The following is a 4,779-nucleotide window of genomic DNA, read 5'->3' as shown; positions in this document are numbered from 1 at the left end:
TTGCATTAAATCTGTACAGCAATTTTGGGAATATGGCCATCTTCACAATGTTGGTTCTTCCTATCCAGGAGCATGGAATATCACTCCATTTTCTGAAATCCTCTACTATCTCTTTTTTCAGAGTACAGTAATTTTCATTGAATAGATCTTTTGCTTCTTTAGTTAAATTCTGAGTATTTTATTTTCTGCAGTACTATTGTAAAAGGTATTGTTTCTCTAATATCTCTCTCAATTTGTGCTTGTTGTGTGTGTAAAAGAATGCTATTGACATTTGGGTATTAACTTTGTATCCTGCTATGCTACTAAATTTGTTTATTAGTTCTAGTAGCTTCTCAGTGGTGTTTTTTGGGTCTTCCAAGTACAATATCATGTCATTTGCAAATAATGATATTTTAACTTCTTTACCTATTCTTATTCTGTTTACTTCTTTCTCTTGTCCAGTGGCTCTAGCTAATGATTCTAGAACTATATTGAATAGGAGACTTGATACAGGATATCCTTATCTTTATCTGATCTGAAAGTAAAAGATTTCAGTTCTTCCCAATTTAGAATAATGTTAGCAGTTGGATTGTCATAAATGGCTTTTATCAGATTGAGGTAGAGGCTATCTATTTCAATTTTCTGTAGGAATTTGAACATGAATGAGTGTTGGACTTTATCAAAAGCCTTTTCTGCATTGGTTAAGATGATCATGTGGTTTTTGTATTTGGCTCTGTTTCTATAGTTTATTACATTTATAGATTTGTGTATGTTGAGCTATCCTTGCATCCCAGGGATGAATCCTACCTGGTCATGGTGTATAATCTTCTTGATGATTTGCTGTATTCTATTTGCTAGGATTTTACTGAGGATTTTTGCATCTATGTTCATAAGGGAGATTGGCCTATAGTTCTTTTTTACTCGCATCTTTCTCTGGTTTTGGTATTAGTATAATACTTGCCTCCAGGAATGATTTTTGGAGGACTGTTTCCTTTTCAATTTCATGGAAGAGTTTGAGGAGCATCAGGATTATATCTTCTTTGAATTTCTTGTAGAATTCAGCTGTGAGGAGCGGAACTTCGTTGTAGTGGTGAGAGACCAGAAGCCTTGAACAGTCAAAAGGAATACAAAAGCAAAGGCATTTTTCCTTTCTTTAGTTTTTTCTTTCTTTTCTCTTTTTCTTTCTTTCTTTTGTTTTTTAAAGAATATAGTGATCTTTGTAGTGGCAGTTTGGGGTGAGGGAATCTTGCCTCTCACATGCTGGTAGACTGATTTTTCTCATCTTTTCATTATGGATGGCAGGGTTGATGGCAACCTTGTTTTCAAAGAGGTTTGTGTCTGAGGCAGAATTAGATGAACAGCACAAAAGGAGACAAGAAGAATGGGAGAAAGTTTGAAAACCTGAAGATCCCAAAGAACGTCCAGAGGAGTTTTATGACTCTCAGTCTCTCTTTGAAAGGCTACAGGAACAGAAAGACAGGAAGCAGCAGGAGTATGAGGAGCAGTTCAAATTCAAAAACATGGTAAGAGGCTTAGATGAAGATGAAACCAACTTCCTTGATGAGGTTTCTCAGCAACAAGAACTAATAGAAAAGCAACAAAGAGAAGAAGAACTGAAGAGATTAAAGAAATACAGAAGTATTCTCAACAAGGTTGGAATCTCTGCAGAAAACCAGATGGAAGTGGAAGAGTCACTGCCTGTGAAACCAATAGAAACCAAGAAAAAGTTTTCCCAGGCAAGGTTATTGGCAGGATCTGTGGATCACAAGAGCTCAGAGAGTGGCAATAGTGTGAAAAGACTGAAACCAGACCCTGACTCAGATGACAAGATGCAAGAGGCCTCATCCTGTGTGTCTCTTGGGAGTACTTCTCTGCTGGCCCATCCTTTCACTACCCCTCCCCTGCTCTCTACATCTGCATCCTCTGAGGCCTGGGAGCCTACTCTGGGAGCAGCGACTCTGAGTCCAGCTCAGACAGTGAAGGCACCAGTAGTGCCACAGGGAAGATTGTCTCCTCCATCTTTCATCTCCTCCATCAAACACCTTCCTGGAGGTGCCCAAGCATCTGTCTTTCACACAGGGAATCCCCTTAGAATGGTCAGATTGTCTGTTCTACTGCCAGACATTTGTAAGCTTCCTCCAAAAACTCCTTTGCTGGCCCCCTGTGCACACTATAAAACTTTTAACCTCACCTAAAAATGTGCCGGATACTTTTGTGGCCAGAACTGTGTTTGATCTCCTTTCCACAGTAGTACAGATGACCAAACCAGTTTCACTGCCTCTTCCTCACTGACATGGTAGGGTGGGTGTGGCCCTCAAAGGGTCCTCTGATGATGCCTGGAGGATCACACTACTGGCTTGCAAAAGGTGCTTCTGGGTTTTGTTGCTTTTTGTTTTCTCTTTTCCTTTTGCAACAGCACAAAAAGCAAGATCAGTTGTTCTACAGGTGTTACTAAATTTTATTGTAGACAAATACATTGTTTGGTTTGACCGTATTGTGGAGCATGTCGAGACAAAGATGACTGGTGGTGAAGTGGAGATTTCCCTGGAACTAAGCCCTCTGTGATGTCATGTACTAAGTAAAAATAATGAAATCTATCTGTGGAGGATGTCAGTTGACACCAGCCTTGATTGTGAAGTTTTCCTTACTCTTGGCCACTCCTCTCCTCTCTCTATCCAATCCCCTTTATATAAGAATGGGCTGGTAACAAGCAAGCTTCTATTAAGATTTTTTGTCTGCCCAGCAAGTTATTTTATTTTTAATTTTAAAATAAAAGTTTAGTTTATGATTCTAACAAAAAAAAATCAACTGTGAATCAATCAGGACCTGGGCCTTTCTTTGTTGGTAGCTCTTTTACTACATTTTGAATTTAATTGGCTGTTATTGTGTTATTAAGAGTTCTTATATCTTCTGAATTCAGTTTTGGTAATTTGTATATTTCTAGGAATCTGTCCATTTCGTCTGTGTCTTCAATTCTGTGAGAATAAAAATTGTTAAAATAGCTGTCGATGATCTTCTGAATTTCCGTAGGGTCTGTGATAATTTCACCCTTTTAATTTCCTTATTTGTTGAATTTGAGACTCTTCTTTTCTCCTTTCAATGAAGTTAGCTAGGGGCTTATTAGTTTTATTTAACCTTTCAAAGAACCAGCTTTTTGATTCATTAATTATTTGTATTGTCTTCTTTGTCTTGATTGCATTAATTTCTGCTCTAATCTTTTTAATTTCTTCCTGTCTTTGGGCTTTGGGTTTGGTTTTCTCTTCTTTTTCTAAACGTTTGAGGTACAGAAGTAGGATATTTATTTATTCCCGTTCTGTTTTCCTAATGTGTGAATCCACAGCTATCAATTTCCCTCTAAGAACTCCTCTCATTGCATCCCATAAATTTTGCTTGAATTTTCATTGAATTGTAGATATTATTTAATTTCTTATTTAATTTCATCTGTGACCTATTGGTTGCTGAGTAGGGTGTTGTTTAATTTCCGTGTATTTATGGTGGGGGTTGTGATTTCTTTTGTCATTTATTTCTAATTTGATTGCACTGTGGTCAGATAATATGCATGGGATGATTTCTGGTTTCTAGCATATACTTAATTATGACCTATAGATTAGTATGTGGTCAATTTTAGAAAATGTCCCATGTGCAGCTGAAAATAATCTATATTCAGATGTTGTTTGGTGGAACACTCTGTATATTTGCACTAAATCCATTTGTTACAACTTCTGGTTCAGTTCTGCTACTTCTTTGTTAATTTGTTTGTTTGTTTGAGCTATACTTTTGGGATACAAGGGTGTTTAGGTCTCCTGTTAAAATTGTGATATTGGATATTAGATTTTTCATGTCCATTGAAGTTTGTCTTATATAGTTGGGTGCTCCTGTGTTTGGTGCATACATATTTATGAGTGTTACCTCTTCCTCTTGTATTTTTCCCCTCACAAGTATGTAATGTCCTTCTTTATTTTGATTGATCATTCTTGGTTTGAAATTGAGACTATATGCAAACAGGATTGCTATCCCTGCTTTCTTCTGAGATGCTGGGGCATGTAGTTTTGTTTTCCAACCTTTGACTTTCAACATATGAATTTCTTTATGTTAAGTTTGTTTCTTGTATACATCATATTGCTGGATTTTGCTTCCTAATCCACTCTGCTAGTCTATTTCTTTTAATTGGTGAATTGAGTCCATTTACATTGATTGTTATAACTGAGATATATTCACTTATGATTGACATGTTATTTTCCTGCTGCTGTATACCTCTTTTTCTCCTCTTTGCCCTATTTGGTTGATTTTTTCTATTCTCATTCATAGAGTTGTGGTCATTTTGGTTCCTCTCTTGAATGTCTTTTAGTAGTTTGTGTAGGGTTGGCTTCATCATCATGAAATTCTTTAGTTGTTCTTTGTCATGGAAGTATGTCACTTCTCTATCAAACTTGAAACAGTTTTGCAGGGTCTAGGCTAGAATTTGTTTTCATAGAGGACTTGAAGTACTCTTCTCCGTGCTCTTCTTGACTTGATGGTTTGTGAGGAGAAATCTGCCATTATTCTGCTGGGTTTTCGTTTAATTATGATCTGTTTCTTTTCTCTCATGGCTTTGAGCATATTGTTCTTGTGCTGGATTTCTGGGATCTTGATTATTATATGTCTGGGTGTGGTTTTAATTGGGTTGATGTTATTTGGAGTTCTATGTGTTTTGTTAACTGAATGTCAGATTGTTTCCCCATATTTGGGAAGTTTTCTACTATTACTTCTGCCCACATTCTTTTTACATCATTTGTATTGATTCCTTTCTCATTGGTGCCT

At 36.7% G+C, this 4,779-nt stretch overlaps 1 pseudogene; it reads left to right on the top strand.

The window, feature by feature from the left end:
* The first annotated feature begins 1,270 nt into the window (after nt 1-1,270).
* LOC101581701 lies at nt 1,271-2,271 on the top strand (annotated as a pseudogene).
* Nucleotides 2,272-4,779: the final 2,508 nt, after the last annotated feature.

Source organism: Octodon degus, unplaced genomic scaffold (assembly GCF_000260255.1).
Source record: "Octodon degus isolate 3935 unplaced genomic scaffold, OctDeg1.0 scaffold00001, whole genome shotgun sequence".
Taxonomy (NCBI): Eukaryota; Metazoa; Chordata; class Mammalia; order Rodentia; family Octodontidae; genus Octodon; species Octodon degus.
This window is presented reverse-complemented; position numbering and strand designations above follow the sequence as displayed.